The sequence below is a fragment of the Urocitellus parryii genome, chromosome 3, assembly GCF_045843805.1.
Source record: "Urocitellus parryii isolate mUroPar1 chromosome 3, mUroPar1.hap1, whole genome shotgun sequence".
In the NCBI taxonomy this organism is placed as follows: domain Eukaryota; kingdom Metazoa; phylum Chordata; class Mammalia; order Rodentia; family Sciuridae; genus Urocitellus; species Urocitellus parryii.
The window spans coordinates 13,964,750-13,990,890 of NC_135533.1; the positions used below are offsets into that span (position 1 = coordinate 13,964,750).

Sequence of the window (26,141 nt, forward strand, 5' to 3'; positions counted from 1 at the left end):
GGGGCCACTGTTCATTTCCACCACCTTTTCCTTTGTAATGTTGAACACCTCTCTTCCTTGGGGGTCTTTTTAAGAAATAAAGACAACTTTATTGAGATGTAACCCCTACACATCATTCAAGCCACTGTTTAAACTGTGCATAGTCTGCGGGACATTTAGAGCTGTGCCCCCAAGAAACTTCATACACAGGAGCAGTCACTTCCCATTTCCTCTAAGCCCTAGCCCCTGGCAATTACCAATCTACCTTTAGTCCCTGCAGATTTTCCAATTTTGAGCATTTCATATAAATAGAATTATACAGAATGTGGCTTTTTGTGACTGGCTTCCTTCTTAGCAAGTTTTCAAAGCTCATCCTCATTGAAGCATGTATCAATATTTCATTTCTTTTTATTGCATAAAAAATCCTCCATTATATGAATATATTACCTTTATCCATTCATCCATGGATGAAAAATTGACTTGTCTTTATTTTCTAAAATTCACATACAGTAAATTCTGCCTTCTTTACAGCATGCAGTTCATAGGCTTTTCAGTTCATTTGCAGAGTTGTGCAACCATCACCATTATCTAATTTTAGAACATTTTCATCACCCTATAAAGGAACCCCATCTCCATTAGCAGTCACTCTATTCTCCCCTGTCCCCTGATTTCCATTCTGGATCTGTGGATTTGCCTGGGCTGGACATGTCATATAAAGGAATCACAGTATGTGGTCTTTGGTGACTGTTTCCTTTTACTTACATAATTTTAAGGCTGTTCTGTGTTTTCTTAGATTCTCCATTTCTTTGGTATCTGTTTATCAGAGGACCAACTGATTTTATATATATATATATATATATATATATATATATATATTTTTTTTTACATTCCTTTTTTTTTTTACCATTTCTATTGGTGCATTGCAACACATAATAGTGGGATTCTTTCTACTGTATTTGTACATGCATGTAACAGAATTTGCTCAGTCTTCTTCTTCAGTTCCTTCTCTTTCCCTTCCCTCCTTCCTCTCCCTGATCTACCTGCTCTGCTCCACTGATTCATTTTTATTTTATTACTAAGATTTTTTTTTAGTTGTAGATGGACACAATACCTTTATTTTGTTTATTTATGTGGTGCCAAGGATCAAACCCAGGGCCTCACACATGCCAATCAAGTGCTCTATCCCTGAGCCATAACCCAGCCCCCCCACTGGATATTTTCTGTCATCTTGATGTTCTGTCATTCATGGCCTCACTAACTAGAGAGAGTGCCCCTCCCAGAGCTAGTCATTTCATAAAGATGAGGAAGGTGGTCCAGGAGAACGCCTTCACATGCAACTAACCAACCCAAGAGTCCACACCCTCAGTGGTCTCCTGACTGACACACACACCTTGTCTATCCAGGACAGTGTCCCTCAGACCTTAACTCAGTTTGGTCTTTAGCTTTTGATAAGGCGGCACATTCTTATTCTCAGAGACTACTGTATGCAATTTGTGACTCTATCTGCATGTACATATGCATATGTATATTAGGTATGTGTGTATATATAGTGTATGTGTGTTGTATATATGTGCACCCAGAGTCGGCCCTCTGTACCAAGGGTTCCACATTCATGAATTCAACCAATTATAAATGGAAAATATTTGAAAAAAAATTGTACCAAATGTGTACAGAGTCCTTTTTAGTATCATTATTCCCTAAGCAGTATAACAACTATTTACAATGTATTGGGTATGATAAGTAATCTGGAGATGATTTAAAGTAACTGGGGGGGATACATACAGGTTATATGCAAAACCACCATTTTATATAAGGGACTTGAGCATCTCCAGGTTTTTTTTTTTTTTATTCTTTTTAGATATACATGACAGTAGAGTGTATTTTGACGTAGATACACGGAGCATAGCTTCTAATTCCTGTGGTTGTACATGATGTGGAGTTACACTGGTCGTGTATTTATATATGAGCATAGGAAAGCTATGTCTGATTCATTTTACTGTCTTTCCCATTCCCATCTCCCTCCTTTCCCTTCCTTTCCCTTTATCTAATCCAATGAACTTCTATTCTTCCCCACCTATTGCCCTTATTGTGTGTTGGCATCTGCATATCAGAGAGAATGTTTGGCCTTTAGTTTTTGGGATTGGCTTATTTCACTTAGCATGATATTCTCCAGCTCCATCCATTTACCTCCAAATGCCATAATTTTCATTCTTCTTTAAGGCTGAGTAATACTCCATTGTGTATAAATACCACATTTTCTTTATCCATTCATCTGTTGAAGGGCACCTAGGTTGGTTCCACAGCTTAGCTATTGTGAATTGAGCAAGCATCAGCAGGTTTTGACATACAGGAGTATCTCTTGTGGACACTGAGAGAAGATTATATTTCCCTAGCTCTGAATCAACACAGAATAGGTACCAGAGCACTAGGGTTGCCTCCTTTGCCCCAAAGCAGCCAGAATTATTCCAAGTAGCCATCCTGTGCTGTATGTCCTATCTTGCTTTCCCTGCAGAAGACAAAGGCTCTGGCCTGGGCTTTCCCCTCCCCCTCTGCTTCCCCTGTGGCCCTGCACGCCATGGCCTGCCCCTCCTCCTGCTGGTGGGAAGAATCTTCTTCATCTAATGGCAGACTTTTCTGTGTTGTCATTCAGCCCTCTCCATACACAAACATCCTGCTACAGTTGAGGCAAAGCTTTGTAGTTAGTTTTGAAATCAGGAAGTGAGTCCCCCAGCTTTGTTCAAAATTGCTTTGGTGATTTTGAATTCCTTGAATTATCCTTTTTTTTTTTTTTTTTTTTGGTACTGGGGATTGAACTCAAGGGCACGTTACCACTGAGCCACATCCCCAGCCCTATTTTGTATTTTATTTAGAGACAGGGTTTCACTGAATTGCTTAGAGCCTCGTTAAGTTGCTGAGGCTGGGGCTTTAAACTTGTGATCCTCCTGCCTCAGCCTCCTAATTCACCGGGATTATAGGCATGCCCACCACACCCGGCTTGACTCCCTTGAATTTTCATGTGAACTTTATAATTGGCTTCAAGTTCTACAGTTGATTTTGATAGGGATTGTGTCAAGTTTGTAGATCAATTTGGGGAATATTACCATCTTAACAATATTAAACCTTCTAATCATGGACTAGGGTGTGTTTTCATTTATTTTGGTCTTTACCTTTTTCCCACAATGTTTCATAGTTTTAACAAATCTTGATAATTCTTTCATTGGATTCATTCCTATTTTTTCCTTTTGCTTTCCTATAAATGGAATTATTTTATTTTTAATTGTTCAATGCTAGAATACAGAAGCATGCAACTGAGTTTTGGGTGTTGGTTTTATAGCCTGTGACCCATTGAACTTGTTTGACATAATCATTTCTGGGTGGTTTACTTAAGGTTTTCCGTATAAAGATCACATCATCGGGGAAGACAGAGGTGCCACTCTGGGAGCCTTTTATTTCTACTTCTTACCCAATGTCCCTGGTTAGAGCCTCCAGTTATTGTATGGAAGTGCTGAGAGCCGACCCCCTGTCCTGTTTCTGATCCTAGGAGGAAAGCATCTAGTCTCCTGCCGTTAGGGAGGATGTTAGCTGGGAGTTTTTCGAAGATGACTTCTTGCCATCTTGTCATCTGCACTATTTTTTGACTATATAGAGTAGAAGGAAGGTGAACCTCAGAATCAGATTTGATGGGTTCATTAATTCTACCAGGAATTGTTAGTGTATATTAAAGAAAGTCCCTTCTCCCAAACTGCTCCTAATAGAAGGAGGGAGACTGTCCTCCGGGTTAAACATTGTGTGTGATCAATGCTTGTTGGGGGTGTGACTAGGACAGTGACAGGTACAGAAACCAGGCTCCTGGGAAGATGAGAGCAACTTGGGATGTGATGTCTGAGTTGCTCTTAAGTAGCAGTGAGTCTTGGAAGAGAGTGGACGTGTGCGGAGATGGCAAGACAGGTGCAGAGCGTGAGGACGTTGCTCAGGCTCATTCTTATTCTGCAGCACTCTCTATGGCTCCCGTGGCTTGTCATCGTGGACTGTACAGGAACCAGACAGATGGAGCTGTTGACCCCATGCTCCAGCAGAGCTGAGTCGCAGCCCGATTCTTCCTTACAGCATCTGGCACTTAAGCTTATGTACTTCTTGGGTCCTTTTAGCCCCATAAGTTGGCCAGGTGATTCATTTGGTAAGTCTCACCAGGTCTGCCCTGCCCTGCCCTGCCCTGACCTGGAACGGCTTGTCCCCCAGGCTGCCTTGGGAGGCTGAGAAGGAGGTGGCTCTCAGTCCCAGTTCCTCTTCAGTGACTTCCAGGAACTGAGAAGGAAGCAGGAAGAACAGAAAGTGAGAGAGTCTTAGGCTAAAAACACCCAAATCCTCTGTTCCTACAACACTTGTCTCTTGGCAGCCAGATGGGGAAGGAGAGGAACTGTGAAGGGTGCCAGGGTGCCAACAAGAGCATCCGTGTCCTTGGCAGAGCTCAGAATAGCATTCACAGCGCTCAGTGACTCATCTCCCGCAGGCCTGCCCACCGTGATCCCACGGCTGAGGACTGCTGAGTCAGGGCTCCTGCAGCTTCCTCCCATGACTTAAGTTCCCTGCCTTCCCTGGGCTCTCCCGGCTCTCCCGGCTCTCCCTGCGCAGCAGAGGGGAGGCCCATGATGCTAGAGGCCTGTCAGGGAGGAGGGGCCTGTTCTGTGCCAGAGCTAAGCCTTCCCCGTTTTGTTTGGTTTTGGTACTGGGGATTGAACCCAGGGGTGGTTTACCACTGAGCTCCATCTCCAGTACTTTTTATTTTTCAGACAGGGTCTCCCTAAGTTGTTTAGGGCCTCACTCAGATGTCAAAGTTGGCCTGGAACTTGCCATCCTCCTGCCTCCCGAGTCACTGGGATGACAGACCTGTGCCACCACACTTGGCTCTTCGTACCTTCTTTCTTTCTTTCTTTCTTTCTTTTTTGATATTTTTTCTAGTTGTTGATGGACCTTTATTTTTATTTATTTATATGTGGTTCTGAGAAGTGAACCCAGTGCCCCACACGGGCCAGGCAAGTGCTCTACCACTGAGCTACAGCCCCAGCCCCCGAGTCTTCTTTCTGGAAGGGCGTTCTCTCCACTCTGCATGATGCCCTAGGTCCACTTGGAGAGAGGGAAGCCTCACCATTTACATGGGGGGCCTGCCCAGCCCTTTGGGCTAAGCAGTGCCCCTCTGCTGACCTCCCTAATCTGCAGTCAGTTCTTCTTTTTCCCATTCTTTTCTTTTTTCTCTTAATTTGCTCTGTCAGAATTGTATTTATGAATGATATCACAGCTGTTGGATTTTTCTCCTTGGATAACTTCTCAGCCAGGTCCTCCCTATCTCATGGGTGGACCAGGTCTGTCACTAGCCATGATTGGAGAGGGTACGCCATTGCTTCAAACTGAGTCTCTCTGTGGATCTAGGCTCTGCATTCACCACGTTTGTCTCCCTTTCACCTGCAATCACTAGTTTAAAAATCATCCCAGTCTGACCTGGTGGCACGTGCCTGTCATCCTAGCCACTTGGAAGACGGAGGCAGGAGGATTGTCAAGTTTAAGGCCCATATGGGCAATTTAGTGAGTCCCTGTCTACAAACAAAGAAACAAATAAGCAGACTGGAGATGTAGTCCAGTGGTAGAGCACCTCTGGGTTCAATCCCCAGGACCATAAAAAACAACAAAAAAACATCTCAGTGCCAAGTGCCAAAAGAAAATAACAGCTCTGCTTTGAGGAAATAAGAAAATGGTTTCTTCTGAGCCAACATGAATGACCATCCCCCGAACACAAACTCCAGTTAATGGGAACTCCTGAAGGTCGTCCTTTCCCAAGGACATGGCTCTCCTGTGAAGAGATTACATAAGCCTCTTACAGTCCTCCAAGAGTCCTGGAGGGGTGGTCAGGTAGGCGGCTACAAAGAGGTGGGGAAATCTTCCGCAAGATTCAAATGTTGCTTTCAATAAAGCAGGGAAATTTCCTATAGGATTCAAGTGCTGTCTCATTCCCAGGCTTTAGATTTAATAGAGGCCAGAGGTTCATCAGCCTCATATACATTTTAAGATTTTATCCGAGAAAAGAAAATGCTAAGTCAGATGCAGAGGTCAAGGATAAATGGCTGTCAATGGGGCCCAGAATAGCTTAATACAAGTTAGGCTTCTTAATTTACAACACTTCATCTCTCTACCAGGTCACAATGCTCCAATCAGTGCAGTTTAAACAATCCAGAAGCTCTTAAATACAAATGAGGCCTCTGGAGGAACTTCAGTTCACACATGTTGTGCTTAAAAATGGATCATTCATCATCTGGTCGACCCGAGACAGGTCACAGACCTGACGTCTCCTTCAGCTGGGCCCCCTCACTCTCTGATCAGTGCACAGCTCCCGCGGCGTGTCCTACTTTACTTTTGTAGCAAGTCATTTCTCCTCTTTTGCCAGTTTCACAAAGCTGACTTCCTTGGATCCACTCAAGTTAAAATTGTGAAGTGTCCCTGTTCCTCCTTCTCAGAGGGACCTCTCTGCCTTCCACCTCTGTGTGTGTCTTTCTGTACCAGCATTGTTCCTGGACACTTTGTATGCAGATTTGGGGACTTGTCTCCAATGACACTGCTCTGTCTGTCCATGGGGGAGCACTGTCCATCATTAGGGGAGGATGAGCTCATACAGCTTCTGAAGGTCTCCTCTTCCTGGTCCTCCTTTGCTGCAAGACGTGTGTGTTCCAAGGAGAAGGCAGCTTTAGTAACAAGGCATCTGAATGCATTTGTTTCTAAAAAGAGGAACACAAAGAGGAAGACCTGGTACCATGTAGATACTACCCTGCCTGGGGAGAGAAACAGGAGGCTGGATGCAAATAAATCTGCACTTTTGTACTAGAATCAAAATTTGTGATATATACATCCTCGTCTCCAGATAATAGCTAATTCCAAACCCCCATAGATGGTCGACCCACTTACTTCAAACATGTTATACAACAACTTAAAGCACAGGGGAGGGCTACAGACAATTGACTGCAGAGGGATGACTTGGGGCACTGAAATGTGAAATGTTTTGAAATAGCACCTGTTTTTCTCATCAGAGCAATCCCATGAAATGGGTGGGACAAAGAGTTAGGCCCATTGTCCAATGAGGACACTGAGGCACAGCGAGGCTGCCATTCAGGATTTTTTTCAAAAGGGCACAGACTTGGCTAGCACAGTTGGGACTGGACCCCTGATCTGTGTCTGATTTCTATCACGCTCTCTTTCTTTAGTAAACCTCTTTCATTTGAGAGATGAAACCAATCCACCACCAACAGGACCTGTGCTCTGAGTTGCTTTGTTAAAGTAGACGTGGGTTTCATCAGATTATCCACACGCTGTTCCCTGGAACTGTGGATCTATCATCTGGGAACATCCTAAATCCTAGCAGCAGACCCCTCTCTGTGATAGCAAGGACTCAGCTCCTGTGGCGCTGCTCTCACCTCTCCAGCCCCCTCCTGCTGGCAGCCACCTGACTTGCTGCTGACCTGTGGGTTCCCCCATCTCTCTCTCTCTTTCTCTCTCTCTCTCTCTCTCTCTGTCCTCTGTAGTGCTGGGGTGGAGCCCGGGCTGGGCACATGCCAGGCAAGCCCTCTGCCACGGACCGCATCCCCAGCTCTTGTTTCCTTTCCTTACAGTCCGTCCCTGCTCCCTAGAAGGGCCTCCCTCATTGGCTCTTCACTAGGTCTGAAGACACAGAGAGAAGGCCTAGGTCCCGCCCTGAGGACTGAAGAGTTAGGGTTGGAAAGAGCTCGATTGTTCATGAGCCTCTTCTCTGGCAGTTCCGGAATGGTCTTGTCCCTGGGTGGACTTCTGGGCAGCTCTCCTCAGGTCATGAGTCCAGCACCGTTGGTCTCAGTCCTCTTGGCTGCCCTGCAAAGGTTTGAACATCCTGGTTACTGACCATCCAAACATCCCACCCTCCAGTTGTCTAGGCCTCCAGTTGCAGGACACTTCTGTCACCCACAGGGGCAACTGGGCTCACTGGTCTTAATAGGCACAAGGGGCTGTCCCTCCTCCAAACTTTTCAGCCCAGAATCTCTCTGGCCACTCTTCACGCGGGCTGACAGGCTGTGGCCATGTCTCCCCTCTCCTCTCTTTGCTGCGGCAGCATCACTAACCGATGGCCGGGGCACTTGGTCTGACTGACCCCAGACATAGAGAGTCTATCCCAACCCAACCCTGGGCTACACCTCTGACTGTGTAGGGCCTAAGGGGTTGTCACTGTTCCCACTGGGGACCACCTCCCTTTGGCCTTGCTATCCCACCCCCCACTCATCGAGACCTGCAGATCCCAGAGCTCCCATTCTCCTGGTCACTCCGGGACTGTCTTCTCTCGTTTCTCTGCAGAGTCCAGAAAACCCTAGGCTGACCATGGCAGATGAGCCTTCCTTCAACCATGACCAACAATTTCCAAACCGGTAAGAGTACATTTTCATACTCTCTCCATAAAAAATAAGTACTTGAGGCGATGGGTTTGTTAATTAGCTTGGTGTAATCATTCCGTAATTATACATATATTAAAGCTTCACATCATGCTGTATATAAATAGATATGTTATTATTTATCAATGAAAAAAAAAGTACATTTTTTGGGGGAAAAAGGCTTTGAACCCAGACAAGAAAATAGACTAAAAGCTGTGCCTCCTGGGACTCCGAGGCCCTCACCCTGGGCTCTATGTCGCGAAGGGCGAGCCTGCCTGGAAGGCCACCATCACCCTAAGCCGCCCCTGAGCACTAGGCTTCCCGGCCGGCTTTTCCTGCGCATGCGCGCTGCAGCCCTGGCGTTCCATCAGTTCCCAGAGTCACGTTCTGCAGTGGACCTGCCATGTGGCACCATCAGAGTCACTCCGGGCCCCTCCACTCCCAGGGATGACTTGGTTCATTTTCTTAGCGGCGAGGAGGAGGCCCCTTCCTCCCCCTGCTCTGAAGCTCTGCTCTCCCACCCTCCGGGGGCGCTGCTGTGCGCTGGCCCGAGCCTGGAACCTGCGCTCCGTCCCCTCGCGCTTTCTCGCTCACCTCGGTCTCTGCTACTCCCCACTCATGCCCTCTGCCCCTCCAACCTCCCCTAACTTCAAGAACAGACAAAAACTACAAATAAAGTCCCCAACAAATGCCCCCACCCTGGAACTCAACCCGCATCCCCCTCTCTTCATCTCAACCACGACGGCCCTTGGCCTGCGCTGACTTCCTTGTCCCCATCGCGGCCCTCGGCTTCTACGCATGACAGGACTCCTCTAGAGAGAGTCCGGTCCCCCCCCCCCCCCCCGTCCCCTCCCTTCGCACCCACATGGGCCACTGCGCAGGGCCAACCTTCCTGGCTGCCCCCAGCTCCGCAGCAATCTCCTGGCAGGTCTCCCACCTCTCCTCAAGCCGTTTTATGTCCCCATGCCTGCTGATCATTCTCGGGGACAGTTTTGAGAACTCATTGTTCTGCTCAAATTTAATTTGGCAGTTATGGTCACCTTGTCCTGGTCCCCTCCTACCTGGTTAGCTACCTCCCTGCCTGGATTCTGTCCCAGGCCACCTGAGTCTGACTCCATGCCCAGGTGTACCCTCTGTCCTTCTTCCCACCGGCCGGGGCTCTTGCCATTTCTTCTCTGTCCTTCAGTGCGCAGTGCCATTTCCTTCTCCTTCAGGAACCTTCTAGTAATCTGCACAACTATGAGCGACCTTCTCCCTGCATCTCTCAAAGCACATTTTTGGAAACTCCAGAAATCACTTCGTTCTCTTAACTCCTGCCAGGTCTATTTCTAGCCTTTAATCTATTTGAGCATCAGGAATATATCTTTTAAATGTTCTCCACCTCCCCAGCCCTTCTCGATCGTGCAGTGATGGGCTCTGTGTTCTGCCGAGTCCTTGCCCTTGCATATTAAGGAGCTCAGTGTAGACTAGGTTTGGGGTGTTAATCTCTCTGAGCTCAAGGTTCTGAGCTGCTAGCCCAGGGCAACCCCTAATATATTTGCTGAGCCACTCTAGAGTTTTTTTTTTTTTTTTTTTCCTTTTTTGGTAGTTAAATATATAGAACATAAAATTTGCCATTTTAACCATTATGAAACATACAGTTCAGTGGTATTACTTACATTAACATGTTGTGCAACCATCACCACTATTTCCAAGTTTCTTCATCCCCCAGACAGAAACTCTGTACCATAAAGAGTAACTCCTCAAGGTTCCAGCTCCCTGTCCCACCCCGTGATGACTTCTGATCTACTTTCTATCTCTATTAACTTCACCATTCAACATATTTCATGTAAGTGTAATCATACAACATTTATACCATATTTCTCTTAATATGTTCAAAGTTCATCTACCTTGTAGCTGAATGGGTGATGGACATTCCATTATACCCACCTCTGTCTGTTAATGGACAATGTTAGTTATTTCACCTGTTCACCTTGTGAATCATGCTCCAGTGGCATACAACTATCTGTCTGAGTTCCTGCTTTCAGTTCTTTGGGGGAACACACCTAGGATTGGATTTGCTGTGTCATATGGTAATTCTATCTTTAGCTGTTTCAGAAACCCACTGTAGACTATTTAAAATTCAAATTAGTTAACTTTCCAAAATGAGGGATTGTACCAAAGCTTAGAATTTTTTTTCAACTTTTGAGAAAAATTAGAAGTCTGGTACTTTTGGACCCATCTCTCTATAGGGGTGTCATCTGCTGGGGATGAGTGGGACTGTTCTTTCTAGATGGGGTGTCTGGTCTCTACCTCAAGAACCTGGCCTGGTAGGCATCAGACCTCGGTGCTTCCTGCCTGGTCCCAGTTCTCAGCCTTTGCCTAGGTCTCCCCTCTTCATGAGATCTTTGGGGGGTCTCCTCCTACAGTTATTCCCTCCTGCCTCACTCTGTGTTGTAATCTTTCTTTTTAAAAAATATTTATGTATTTTAGTTATAGATGGACACAATACCTTTTATTTTTTATGTGGTGCTGAGGATTGAACCCAGTGCCTCATGCGTGCCAGGCAAGCGCTCTACCTCTGAGCCACAACCCCAGCCCCGGTGTTGGGATCTGTTGTGTGCCACCCCTTTCTCCTCCTAGGCTGTGATCCTCTGAAGCAGGTGTCTTTTCATCTCTACACAGGACTGGCAGACACATTATGCCCAACCTGTTTGTTGAATAGTTGAGGTTAAGGACAGAATTAATTGATAAAGTTCTGACTGATTAAGCCAACTAAGAGCTAGACCACATTGTAGACTATTACAAGAAAAGGAAGGAAAACTAAAATTGGGTAAATGAGTCAGAGATTACAGGCAATGAGGGAGTGGCTAACCATTTCCTCATTTGAAATCTTTCTTCATTGGGGTTTTCTTTCTTACCACTCATGTCTGTAGTTATCTAAAAGATGATTTATGGGAAACAGGTATAATATCATAGAACAAATTAATAAGAAAGTGACTTAAATGTAATGTCTATATGTACATACAAAAGAATGATTTTGGACCCCTAACTTATTACTCTGTGTGTGTGTGTGACTGAAAATGGATCATACACCTAATTATAAGAACTAACACTAAAAAATCCTAGGAAAAACATGGAACTAAGCCTTTGTAATGTTGAGTTAAGCAATGACTTCTTAGATGCACAGCAAAAATACAAACAACAGAAGAAAGAATAGCTAAATCAGATTTTATCAAGTTGAAAACTTCTGTGTTTCAAAGGACACTATCCAAAAAGTAAAGACAGCTCACAGATAGGAGGATATCTTTGCAAATCATACCAGATAAGGGACTTGTATCCAGAATATATAAAGAGCTCTTACAACTCAACAATTAAAAACCAGGGATGGGAACATTTTTCCTAAGGTGAATATAGTTAGTCATTAGGGAAATGAAAACCAAAATTGCAATGAGATATCATTTCACTTCCACTAGGATGGCCATAATAAAAAAGATGGAGAATAACAAGTGGTGGATTTATGGAGAATTTGGACTATGTTATCATTTGGATCTGGAATGTCCTCCAAAGGCTCATGTGTTGAAGTCTTAGTGCCCTTTCAAGCAATGTTCAGACATGGACCTTTTGGGAAGAGATTGGATTTTAAGGACTATAATCTCATCAATAGGTTAATCCACTGACGGAGTCATAGTGGAATGGACTATTGGAAGGCTGTGGAAATGGTAGGAGGTGGTACATAGTTGAGGGGAGAGGGTCTAAAACTTAGGGTCATGACCTTGGGGACTGTATCTTGTCCCTGGCCCCTTCTGTTCTCTGCTTGCTGGCTGCCATGAGGTGAGCAACTTTTCTCTATCGAAACTTTCATCCTGATGTTTGTGCCTTGGAGCCAGCCGACCACAGCCTGAAACCATGAGCAAAATACCTTTTTTCCTCCAAGTTGGTTATTATTATAATTTTTTTCCAGCACTTTTTCACAGTGAACTGGGTATAGTGGTAGGTACCTACCTACTCCCAATGACTTGGGAGGCTGAGGCAGGAGAATTACAAGTTCAAGGCCAGCCTGGGTTAGTGAGTCTCACACAGTGAACTCCAATAAAATAAAAACAAAAAAAGGGCTGGGGATATTTGCTTGATGTTCAATCCTTGGTAACTGAGTTTGGGCTGAGTTTGCTTCAAAATCCTGCACACATCCCCCATGCAAAATAAACACAGGTTGGAGACAGACAAAGCCAGAAGAGGAAAACGTTGATCATGGTTGAAGTCGACAGGTGGGCATGTGCCATTCATTGCCCACCCCGCTCCGTATTTGTGTGCATTAAAAATTTTCCATAAAAAGAGTTTTGAGAGAGCATGCAAGCAAGCTACTGCATCTGTAGTTCACTCGTCACAGCACCCGTCTGCATTTGCTTGGGGAGCTCAGGGGCGCTGGGGTTGTACACTGTCCCTCGGCACGTGGATCTTGAGGATCGGTGACTTGCCTGAAGGAGAAGCCAAAGCTCTTTGTGCAGGTATTACTTTGCTAGGGCTACATGATAAGGTACTAGAAACTGGGGGCCATCAAACAACAGAAATAGATTCTCACATGGTTCTGGAAGATAGATGCTTGAGATCGGGCTGGCCTCTCCCTGGAAGCTCTGGGGAGGATCCTTCCCGCTCCTCCCAGCTCCTGGCTTTGCCAAGGCCCTGGGCAATGCTTGGTTTGTAGGCGCCCCTCCTCTCTCATCTGCCACCACTGGTGCCCTCTCCTTCCTCTTGTTTTCCCTCTGTGTGTCTGTGTCTATTTTCTCTTTATAAGGTCCCCAGTCATATTGGATTAGAAGTTCCCTGAGTATGACCTTGTCTTAACTTGATTATATCTGCAAAGACCCTATATTTCCCAATAAGTTTGCATTTGTAGGTAGTGCTGGTTAGGATGTCAATATGTCTTTTTGAGGGGACATAATTCAACCCACAAAAGGTCTCAGCAGAATAAACAGACCCAGAGACAGTTTCTTAGCACTGTTAATCGGAATAGCAGAACCTTCCGCTGTCTGGCAGGCAGGCTGTGGGGACACAGCACTTGTAGCCACTGGAACACATCATTCACCGGCCACCTTTATCTTTCCCAAACAGAAACAGGCTTTTCTGAGTCCATTCCCAGATTGCAGCCTTGGCTGATGAGTGACACTTCCAGACTCTTACAGCCCAACAACTCTTGGCACCAGGGAGTTTGGAGGCATACTTCTACTGTGGATTCACTGAAGACTTGTTTCAGAAAAGGTGAGTTTCTTACTCTTTGATGCAGACTTCACCATACTCTTAGAATATATCTTTGGAGTGGGCTGCTGAAGTTATTTTAGACTCTACAGTTAAATTGACCCAGAAATAATTTCTTCTTTGAAATGTTCCCTGAAATGTTATTTACTCTGACTCCAATTTAAGATTACATTGTGCAATTCTTTGCTCTTCAATCTTACTCTGGCCTTTGACCAAAAGCAATAAAATCTGACTTCTTTATTAAATGGTACTCACCCCCCCCCCCCCCGCACACACAATTATCCTAGTAAACCAGATGTCTGATAATTGCAATGTATTTTCAGATGATCACTTGAAGAATTTCATGAATATTCTACTAACTGCGTGGGGCATTTACCCTTGACTGATCTTCAGTGGATACAGGAGGAAGCAGAAATCAGAGGCAAGGCTGTGAGCTCACTCACCTGTACCTGCTCCATACTTACCTCCAACCTGTGTTTTAGCTCCAATCCAATGGAGTAATTTTCAGTCCATTTGCTTTCACCTCATTGCTCTCAGGAAGGTGGAAAAGATGTGAGCAGGCTTTGCAGAGGGCAGGGAGGAGGCTGGTGAGACCCAGGTGGAGGGAGTGGAGGATGGGGATTGGGACTGGCCAGACAGACCTTGGATGCTGGTCTAGATTTGAACCTGACCAGAGCTTGGAAAGATTTATGGGCACTAGATGAAATTGTGATCCTTGGTCACCACTGGTCCTTATTTAGAAGTGGAGGTTAAGAGAACAGCAAGCCAGGCACAGTGGCTCGTGCCTCTAATCTCAGAGGCTGGGGAGGCGGACACGGGAGAATTGCAGGTTCAAAGCCAGCATCAGCAAAAGCGAGGTGCTAAGCAACTCAGTGAGACCCTGTCTCTAAATAAAATAGAAAATAAGGCTGGGATGTGGCTCAGTGATCGAGTGCTCCCGAGTTCAATCCCTAGTACCAAAAAAAAAAAAAAACAGCAGAGTCTAAACAAGGCCAAGGATAGTATTTGGAGAGGTTCCGTATATCACCTGGATTCTAATGGCTGGGTGCTGTTCTAGCCCCTTAGTATGCCCGCATCCCCGGCCCTGCTTTCCACCCCAGGTGGATTACGGCTTGATTCTTTTAGTGGGTTCTGCGGTGTTTCGGGAAGCACCCTATGGAGCAGCCTCACAGTGTGCGCTCTCCCTCCTCCCATGTACAGTTTGCAGGACTGTTTACCAAGAGTTGTGGGGAGAGGACCCTTTTTCTTGAAAGCACAGAAAAAGGAAAGCAGAAGACCAGTGATGATCCACAGGTGATCTTGAATGCAACAGAATTGATTGTACTACTAGAAAAGATGGTCCTTGGAGCATTTATAAATGGGTTAAAAGGGACATCCAGCCAGATCCGTCCCCAAACCACAATAGAGGCAGGCGGATTTTTTTTAAAAATCTATTTGTTAAAAAAAGGTTTTACCATCTCATTGGAGTCTGATCTCTTCGACAATCAAAGTTGTTCTTTTAGCTCCTGCAGTGATCTATTTGAGTGTGTCCTTGTATGCCGTGTTCCTAGTGGAAATGGAAAGATGCTGCTGCCTTCAGACCTGGGACAAGTCCCGGAAAATGCTGGGAACGCACACATTTCTTTTGTTTTTCTTTCTTTTTTAAAGAGAGAGAGATTTTTTTTTAATATTTATTTTTTAGTTCTCGGCGGACACAACACCTTTGTTGGTATGTGGTGCTGAGGATGGAACCTGGGCCGCACGCATGCCAGGCAAGTGCGCTACCGCTTGAGCCACATCCCCAGTCCATGGAACGCACACATTTCAATAACTGTTACCATCTCATCCGGTGTTTGTTTCTAAGCCCTGGACTATTTTCTGATTTCTCTTGGAATTTTGGGTCTCTCCGTGTTTCTTCTACAGAGTAGCTCATTATATGCTCACTGTGTGAAAAGTGGGGCTTGTTTTGCAGCTTCCTTTTCTTGAAGGATAGAGAGGAGAAAAATTTTTACAAATTAACTAAGTATTTGAGGTCAGCTCCAGCAACTTAGGGGGACCTTGTCTCAAAATTCAAAAAGGCTGGGGATATACCTCAGTAGTAGTAATGTTACCGCTGTTGACCGGTGACGAGTCCTTGCTTCCCCAATGTTGAAGAATAACACCAGAGAAGCACGCCGAGGCCAGGGCAGAGTGGAAAGTAGAAGTTTATTAAAGGACAGCAGGAAAGACTTCTCCCGGAGGAATAAGGGGACCCAAGAGGTGGAATCCGTGGAAGTGCGGTTGTTTCCCCTTTTTATAGTTTTGGTGATGGAATGTAAGGGGGAAGGGTTGGGACACAGGTGGGCCAAACAAGTAATCTGGGCAGGAAGAACTTCATTATCACTTCTCTGGGATGGGCTATCTCCAAATTGTTGGGGGCTGTTTCCTGGGTTCCATTGACATTTCTTTGGGGCGGACTTTGGCCTAGGGCCTTTCTGGAATCACTATCAGCATGGCCTCCATTTTAGATTTCACTCCATATGGTATTAGACCCGATTTACCTAACTACACTGACGACCTAACTTTAAATCTGGCTTCAGTAAGGCCCTGGCTTCAGTCCCCAGTACCACCAAAAAAACAGTCAACCTAAAACACTTGAGCTTACAATCTATTGTTTAAGAGCAGTTTAAAATGGAATATAATATGATGATTATTAATTGCCAGAATCTATAGTACATTCTCTGACACGGCTATTTCCTCTAACACATTGAGATGGTCAACAAAGTTGTCCTTTCCTATTGAAACATCCATTAAAACTCAAACTTTAAAAAAAAAAAAGATTAACTAAGTATTCAGAGTAGACCCAAGCAAAGGGAAGTAGTGAAGGAAACTTGCAGGGATCAGACATTCACTGGCTCCTTCTGTTAGGCCACACCTGGGTGAGGGCTCCTTGCTTATTTGAGGTCATGCTCTGAGCCCAGCCGCTCAGATGGTCATAGATGCCACTCCAGAGAGGAGTTTGGAAACCCACCCATCTTGGAGGCTCAAATGAACTTTTGCTTGTCCTCTGTGGGTATCCACCACAAGGAGGGTCTGAAGGGATCACAATGACATGTAGTGAAAGGGTAAAGTTTCTAAGCTGCAAAGCCTGAGTTAAAAAGTAAAGGACTAGGTATTGTAAAGTTTCTGAACTGCACACAGAACCTGAAATTCCTGAGGCAGTTAAGACAATGCCCGGTACTGACCACTTAGTTGTTTAATAACCTAGGACCCTGTGCAGTTTGGCACGTAGGCATTCAGGGCCCAAACCAATCAGTTTAAATGTATCCCCTCTTTAGGAGTAACCAATCACCCCCGCCCGACCTGTTCCTGCCAATGAATGTGCTAATCACGTATGAGAGTTGTTGTTCAATTTTCCCCTGCCTCATGATGATTTGTTCTGATGTATGCAAAGCCCCCGCCCTCCCGCAAAAGTGTACTTAAGCACTGCTTAACCTCTGCTCTGGGCTCTGGGCTGCTCTCCCTTCTTGAGTGAGCACAGAGCCCCAGCATGCTGGATTCTCAATAAATCCCCTTTTGCTGATTGCATGAGCCAGTCTCTTGGTGGTCTCTTCCTCCGACGTTCGCCGGACCCTTACAGTAGCAAGATGTTAACAGCCATGACTCTATTTTAATGTGATTAGAAAAAATAGAACAAGCACATAAAACCCAAAACACAAGCTTTTTTTGGTATTTATTTTATGTGAATATATATATAATTTCTTTTAGTTATACATAACATTAGGATTCATTTTGACAAAATTATAAAAGCATAGAACATAATTTGTTCTAATTCAGTCCCCAGTACTTCCCCAAATATGGAACACTTCACGAATCTGCGTGTCATCCCCGCACAGGGACCATGCTAATCTTCTCTGTGTTGTTCCAGTTTTAGTAAATGTGCTGCCAAAGTGCACTCTCGAGACACAAGCTTCCTTTGTGAAAGTGGAGTCACGTGTTGCTTGATGGCAGGACAAGGTCTGAAAAGCGTGTCCTTAGGTGATTTTGTCATTGTACAAACAGAGCATTTTATACAAACTAAGATGCCTGGGACATCTCTAGGCAGGAGGAGCTCCTGGGACCACCATTCCTCTTTTTGGTCACTAGGGACCAGAACATCCTTATGACTGTAATCAAAGTTAAGTGAGTCATGTGTGAAGGTGATCAAACAGGTAAATATAGTAGGCAGCCTGTGACCGTGGAGAAGACCGGAAGGGGGGTTGCAGGTGCTTCAGGCTTGTCGTGCAGGTTTATAGGCAAAAGGCTCATGTTTATTAATCCATATTGCTGGACAGTCACAGACGTTCAGCCACTGGCTGCTGGTGAGGATGGGGTGCTGCTGCGGGAGTACTTCTCAAACTTCTCAGTGCCCCCAATTAGGAATAGCTGGGAGATTTCAAATATTAAAATGCAGACTCTGGTCTAGTGGGTCTGGAGTGGCGCTGAGAAGTTTGGATTTCTAACAAGCCCCAATTGCTGCTGGTCTGGAGACCACACTTAGAGTGGCAAGGTTTGACCCCAGAGCTCTATTTTTTTTCTATGTGTGTGTTGGTGCCGGGGATGGAACCCAGGGCCTTGTGCCTGCAAGGCAAGTACTCTACCAACTGAACTGTGTCCCCAGCCCCAGAGCTCTATTTCTTAATAACTAAAAACAAAGAAGTTTCCATTTAGAAAGTGGATGAGTTCTGAAACCACCTCTTTCATCTGTGGTGAAGCCACATGCCTCGCTCTCTGGAGGAGTATAACCTGGTTCCTTTATACTATCCAAGCAGTTTGTAATGAAAACTTTTGGCTCAAGTTGTTGCTAGGGCACTGCCAGGGGAACCAGCCACACAGAGGGAATGTGTAACCTAATATTATTGTGTGGGAATGAATGAGCACTGGCTTCAGAGAGGGAGGAAGGACCCTGCTCACTATTTTTTCTCAGGTGACAGGTGAGCACCCACATCCCATTCGACAAATATGAGGCATTTCACTATCCAGGGTCATTTCTCTAGATAGAGGATATTGGACTGTTGAAGGATCAGAGCATATTGGCATGTCTCCATCCACTTGGTTATGAGAACCAGACTTGCAAATAAGTTTGGAGGGTTACAATAGCTACGGCATTTAGGAAACAGGCCGGACAAATACAATAGGACTCACGTTGAGGTCACTGAAACTGAGGGACTTGATCCAGGGCCACACTATTTAGATGAAACGACCCTTATCCACAGAGTCAGAGTGAGAGGCTAGTACGAGGAGGCACTACAGTTTCACCGTATTCTTTCTGATAGGACAGAGGAATGCATGAGGCAAATCATCTTTTCTTTTTAAAGTTCAGCTGGAGCCACCTTCAGCCAAAAATGAAGGTCTCCAGTAACCATATGATGCAGAATATTAGTGCTGAAAATGTTCTTGGGATCTTCGAACACGACGGTGTTTAATTTGAGGGCATCGTGATACTCTGGACTCCTTTTCCCTCAAAAACAAACATACAACCTTCCATATAATTTCCGGGGATGTACGGGGTCCCTGGTGGATCTTGGATTCCAGGTTAAATTCTCTGATGCAGTTTATTTCCTTCTAGTTAGAAATCAGAAAAATGAGGCCCAGAAAGAAGGGAACTGACCACTGATCTCGTAGCAGCCGCTGGTGGTGAACTACCCAGACGATCGCAGTGCCCGGCATCCACGTGAAACCCGGTGCCAGGTAAACATGCATAATTTATTTCTGGAAGCCTTGAGAGAAACAAGTGGCAAGGGCCTTTGGCGACAGTTAGAACCATTGGCTGGGAGAACCTCAATTTTAGACATTAAACCAAATAACGTTTAAAGAAAAGCAGAAATAACTGAGCCAGAAACTTCTTGGACTCAGACTTTATGATGTGTTCAAAAGACCTAATGGAGGCCTTGCTGCTCCTCGCTGGCTGCGTAAACTACAGTTTGGGGTATTTTTAGGGCAGGTAATAAATTCCTCTCAAAGGTTGAACTCACATGCCAACGTGAATCTTCCACAGCCCTGAAAACTACTGGGCAGGATGCCTCCCTGAAACACAACTCCCAGGTTGGCAGTACTGTCATAGGTTCAGCCCCTAACAATCCTGGCACAGTCTAGGTGCTCATTAAATATTTATCTGAATAAGTGGGCTTTCTTTTGCATTAACTCTCTGGAGAAAGAAGACACAGGAAAGTGGAGAGAGATCAGACACACTGTGTTTAAGTACACAGGGGGAAGTTGGGTTTTCAAATGAGGGATTTAGAATGTCACAAACACAAAAGAATCCTTGCACCATGATTCCAACTCTATGAGGAAACGAGGACCCAATTAACTTATGCTGTTAGAGGCTGGGATATCGGTTACCTTTGGTGCCAGAATGCTTATACAAGAAAGGGGGTTTTTAAAGTGTTGGGTCTCTATTCTGTTCTCAATCTGGGGGCTGGATATCCCTGTGGATTCCCTTGGTATAATTCACCAGATGATACCCTTCTGACAACATTTTTCTGTGTCTGTGTTGGACTTCAGTAAAACTAACACACACAGTGAAGCATGAAGGCCTGTGTTCCCCAACCTTGAGTCATCTAGGAATCTTATTAAAATGCAAAGTTCTGCCAGTGAGGTGTTGCAGGCCTAGCTACTCCTGAGGCTAAAGCAGGAGCATCGCAAGTCTAAGGATAGTCTAGGTCACTTAGCAAGACCCTGACTCAAAATAAAATATATAAGGAGGCTAGAGATGTATCTCCTGGGTAGAGCACCCTGGGGTTCAATCTCTAGTACTGTGTGTGTGTGTGTGTGTGTGTGTGTGTGTGTGTATGTGTGTGTGTGTGTGTGTGTGTATAATTTTTTTTTTTTCAATTTGATCTTGGGTGGGGCAGGAGATTCTGCATTTCTAGCAAAGACTTAGAGACGTAGAGACTGGTATCTTCCAGAATCTTGTTTTGGAGAGCTCCTGGTGTGTTGTGGGGTGTGTGGGTTGTTGTGGTGCTGGGGATGGGACCCAGGGCCTCCTTCGTGCTAGGCAATGCTCTGCCACTGACAGTGGTCGCTGTGAAGACTGTGCAGGTGTCAATCCATTACGTTCCCAAGCGAGTTCCCAAGGCCAAACCATGTTTTCCCGTAGGTCTGTGAAATCCCCCTGCCCACAGCAGCTAGGAGATGATCTTCTGCAGGGTGGTGGCAGCTGGGCCCTGACCCACCTGCCCTGTGGAGGCCCCTGCAGACCTGCAGGCATGAGGAGGGCGTTGGGAACCCCGCTTCCTCTCCAGCCTCAGGCCTGGGGGAAGTGGGATTTTCAGCAATGACTGCCGCATCATGGAAGTGGGCTTTCCAACTCCTCTTTGTAGAACTCTGAAAGATGTGGGTTTGTGCTGTGGTCTGAATGCTGTGTTCCCCCAAATTCATATGTTGACAATTTTTTTTTCGTGTGTTGAAATTTTAACGGTCAATGTGAAGGTGTTAGGAAGTAGGGACTCTGGGGTCGATGAGGGAGGGAGGGGAGCCTTCCTGAATGGGATCACTGCCCTGACCAAAGGGACCCAGAGAGTTCCCTCCCTGCTGTGCCATGTGAGGACTGAGTGAAGAGATAGCCGTCCATGAACAGGACGCAGGTCCTCACCGACACCTCGATATTGGACCTCCCACCTCCAGAACTGGAGAAGTGAGTGTTGTGTGACGCACAGGGTGCTGGTTTTTTGTTATAGCAGTCTGGGCAGACTGAGACAATCCCCAAACACCACTGGTATCAAGAAAACCATAATTTTGAGTGGGAAAAAAAAAAAAAAGCAAATCAGACACAATAAGATTTCTTTCACAGAAATGGTAAAAACAGGCCAAGCTGGGCTGGGGCTGGGGCTCAGTGGTGGAGCACTTGCCTTGCACGTGTGAGACCCTGGGTTCAATCCTCAGCTCCACATAAAAATAAATAAATAAAATAAAGGTATTGTATCCACCTATAACTAAAAAATTTTTTTTTGAAAAAAACAGGTCAAACTAACGAATGCCTTAGTCCTGGCTAGAGATGGAGATAGTAAAGTACAAAGACAGGGCAGAGTGACCATTGCTTACTCCAGGAGGGGTGTCCAGCATACGTGGGACTTCTCCCTCAGCCCCCAATTTTTTCTTCTTGTATTACTTTCCCTTTAGTCCTAGTAGTCTGTTTCAGTGCATTTGATACCCACCATCTATTTCTCTATGTGGTTTCTCCCTTCTAGGGGTCTGTATTTCCATTTGTCTCTTGGCTAGATTTCATCACCAACACTTTTTTTTTTTTTTTTTTAAAGGAAGGGCCCATGGAAACTAAAGGCTACGTGTAATTATTTCATGTTTTTGAGTGTCTACCCATTGAATTTTATGTCAGTTTGGCTGGGTATAATATTCTCAGATCTCACTTTTCCCCTCCCACATTTTTAGATGAACCCTTTGTCCTCTGGCATTGAATACTAGTCTGGGGGGAGTCTGAGATTATCTTGATTTTATTTTTCTCCTCCCTTAAAAGTGATCTGCTTTTAGTTTTTCCTTCTACTAATATGTCTGAACAATTCTTTTTTGTTTTTCTTTAAATCTTTGAAGCTCAGAATCTTAAACAAGTTACATCCCTATCAATGATACTAAAACAGTTTTTCCTAAAATGTACTCTACCCGTTAAAATTCACATTGAACTTTTATTCAAATTAGAGAGTTTTTTCCTATATTATATCCATAATTTTATGTTGTTTCTATTGATATGTGTATGTGAAGAACACAAATTAACTTAGACTCTGACTTTTATGTGTCCATCACATCCTTTCTAATTATTTGAATCTCTTTATCTTCTACATTTCCTCCATGAGTTAATTTGTTTTTTTAGCCATGATTAGTTTATTTTTTTTCCAATTTACTTATTAGATCTGTAATCATAGCATTGTGGTTTTTAATTTGTTTCCTTAGTTCTACAACCTCCCTTTTCATCTCATTCTGTTATTTCATTTTGTTTTTGAGTCTTTATTTCATTAAATTAAATCCATACTACATTGTTCTAAAATGCAGGACACTTGCAGAGACTCTGACTCCCTTAATTGGGTTGTGTTCCATTTGGAGAGGGTATTTTTTGAAATGTCTATTAGGAAGTTCTGCTTTGTTCAGTCATTCACTTACTTTTGCTGTAGTGTTTTTAAAGAGTTGCCGAGTAGCTTTGTTTGTTTGTTTGTTTTCTTTGGTGCTGGGGATTAAGCCCAGGGCCTCACGCATATTAAACATGCACTCTGCTCTTGAGCTACACCCCAACTCCCATTTCTTTTTCTATTTCTTACCATTATTTTGATTGAACTGTTCCATCCAGATGTTCTATGTGGACTAATACATCAGTTTTCCTTGATAGCATTTCCACCTCACCTAGGTGGGACCAGGTAGAGTGCTGGGTGCAGGAAGGTGGAAAAGAGGCGGGGCTTGGCTGGACTCAAGTGCAATCAGTGGGGAAAACTGGGATTCTTTTATTAGTTAGACAAATATTTATTGAGAGCCTACAATGAGTGCCAGGCACTACTTGATTACTTATTTTTAATGTTTAACTTTCATTTTAAAATAATTTCAGACATACACAAAAGTTACATTAATAGTACATAGTTTCGGGCTGGGGATGTGGCTCAAGTGGTAGCGCGCTCGCCTGGCATGCGGTCGGCCCGGGTTCGATCCTCAGCACCACATACCAACAAAGATGTTGTGTCTGCCGAGAACTAAAAAATAAATATTAAAAAAATTCTCTCTCTCTCTCTCTCTCCTCTCTCACTCTCTCTTTAAAAAAAAAAAATAGTACATAGTTTCCATCTATTCTTTACCCAGCCTCTTCCAATATTATCTACATAATCTGTAAGCATAGTGCAGTTGTCAAAACCAGGGAGTTAACATTGGTACAGTACTATTCACTGATCCTCAGAGTTTATTAGAATTTTGCCTGTTGGTTGTTAGGGTCTTGGGTCAATCTGGAGTCCACACCACATTTAGTTCTGTTTAGTTTCCTCCAATCTGGAGTAGGTCAGATCCTGGCACATTTGAGAAGTCACTGGTTAGTTAGCTTGTAGAATGTTCCCCGACCTGGGATTTTTGGTATTTTTTAATGATTAAATTTGGGTGACATATTTTTGGCAAGAACACTACAGAAGCCATGTAGTTGCCTCCTCAGTGCGTCCTATCAGGAGGCGCGTGACCTTGACCTGTCCCTTTTCTGTACTTTGCTCACCTTGGTCCCTTGGATAAGGTGGTGTCTACTGGATTTATCCACTGTAAAGTTGCTATTTCCCCCTGCTGTTGTCTGAATAGTTCCCTCAAAGATCACGTGTTAGAAATTTAACCCCCAGATTCATGTGTTAATGGTATTTGGAGATGAGGCCTTTGGGAGATAGTTAAGGTTAGATGGGGTCATGGTGGTGGGCCCCCATGGTGATATTAGTGGCTTTGTAAAAGGAGGGAAAGAGACCTGAGTTTGCATGCTCTTTCCCTCTCACCTGTGCCGTCCTACCCCATGTCACAACACAACAAGACCATTACCAGAGGCTAGAACCTCAGCCTTGGACTTCCCAGCCTCCAGAATTACCCAGTCTGACATTCTGGACACCCCTTTTGGAGTCAGTAAGCCTCCTCGGGGGAGAGTCTTTATACCCATGTAATATCCTGTTTCTGCTCATGCTTTGGCTCTACTGCTGACATGCATTGACGATTCTTCACCAAGCACTATTGTGGGTACTGGGCATTCATGCCAAGGAAGACATTCTAACCTTGGGTTCTGTGCTCCCTCTGGAGACCCTGTGCATTGTGGATAACTGGGTCAGCTGTTCCTAACCAGGGCAGTATCCCTCATTGTGGGCCTAGTGTCTTCCTCTCTCTAACACAGGGTTCTGGAAGAAGGCAGGTGTCGGGCTGTCTAGGGGGTTCTACCCTGGAGGATGCCCCTTGACCTCTGGCCAAGATGCAGGTTCATCCCCATCCCCTGCTCTCAGGGTTAGGAGCCATCTATGAGGCTGTTTAGGATTTTGTGTTTCACTGCTAGTCCCAGGAGAGCATCAAAAAGTACAGATGGGATCAAGAATTACGCTACTCTTTTCACCTGCCCTACCCCCTTGTGATCTCTTTTTCCCTTAGCCAGCACTCATGGATGTTTTTCACTCTTTAAAGCTGTTCGTGTTACTTTCATTTCCCTGTTAGGTTCCTGATGGTGAAGTTTCTATAATCTAGGAGAGTTCCATTTGTAGGCTTAATCACTTGACCAGGTAGGACCACATATGGACAGGTTCCAGGGATTCAACATGGACCTCTTTGGGGGCCATTATGCTATCTAAATAATTTGCCCAAGATCACACAGCTGGGAAGGGGCAAAATGTACACACACACACACACACACACACACGCGTGTGCGCACACATACATCACCTCTTCAGAATGGATGATAAGCCTGGTTCCCTGCATTAGTTAGCTTTTTGTCACTGTGACCAAAATACTTGACCAGAACAACTTAGAGGAGGAAAAGTTTATTTTGAGCTCATAGTTTCAGAGGTTGAGTCCATGGTCAGCTGGTCCATTGCTCTGGGCCCAAGGTGAGGGAGAACATCTTGGACAAAGGGCAGAGTCGGGAAAACTGCTCACCTCATGGTGGCTGGAGAGTAGAAAGAGGAGCCAGGAGGGACAAGACATGATCCCCAGGGCACACCGCAGTGTCCCACAGCCTTCAGCCTTGCTCACCTGCCTACAGTTACCCCCCAGTCAGTCCGTTTGAACTAGGATGGACCAATTAAGTTCCAGCTCACATGATCTAATCACTTCACCTCTGAACATTCCTGCACTAATCCAGAAGCTTTTGGGGGATGCCTCACATCCAAACCATAATAGTGCCTCATCGTGAAAAGCTATAACTGAAATTCTGATGGGCGGGAGCAGGGGCAGAGTGAGAAGCTTCTAAAAAAGCAATTTTGTGATGGAGGTGGGGGGTCTTGGTTTATGAAATAACTGGGATCCTAAATTGGTGCCCTGAATGAAATTTTACAAGGCAGTGTGGATTTGGCCTTTTGCAATGTGAATAAAACTGGAATTTTCAAATGTCAAGCATTGAACTCACCTGGATTCTCACCTAATGGGATTTCTGTGATTTCATTGTGTTCAGGCTAAGCATAGCAGTTCACAAAGGCATTCTGAAAATGAGATTTTTTATTGCAGCAGTGGGAAAAATACAGAAAGCTCAAAATGTATTTACAAAAATGTCACCACCACCATCTACCATCAGAGACAAAACTGTTAACGTTTTTGTGTATTTCTTCCTGTTGTTCTGAGGCATATGGAACTTTTTAGGAAATGGGGAACAGATTGAATTGACACTTTGCATCCTGCTTCTCTTACTATATCAGTCTCTCGTCAACAGTTTCTGTTATTGTGAAAGTTGGTTGTTCTTGGGGTAGGGGAGGCCAGGAAGGTGAGACCTCCTCTCAAGCCACAGCAGCAGAGGACCCCAGATTCCAGAGACAGCCAGAGGGAGAAGGAGGGTGGGTCTAG

At 44.8% G+C, this 26,141-nt stretch overlaps 1 non-coding gene across 1 annotated transcript; it reads right to left on the reverse strand.

The window, feature by feature from the left end:
- Positions 1–17,461: 17,461 nt before the first annotated feature.
- Positions 17,462–17,566, reverse strand: LOC113194382 (U6 spliceosomal RNA). The gene has a single exon (XR_003302274.2). It is a non-coding gene; the product is annotated as a U6 spliceosomal RNA (small nuclear RNA).
- Positions 17,567–26,141: the final 8,575 nt, after the last annotated feature.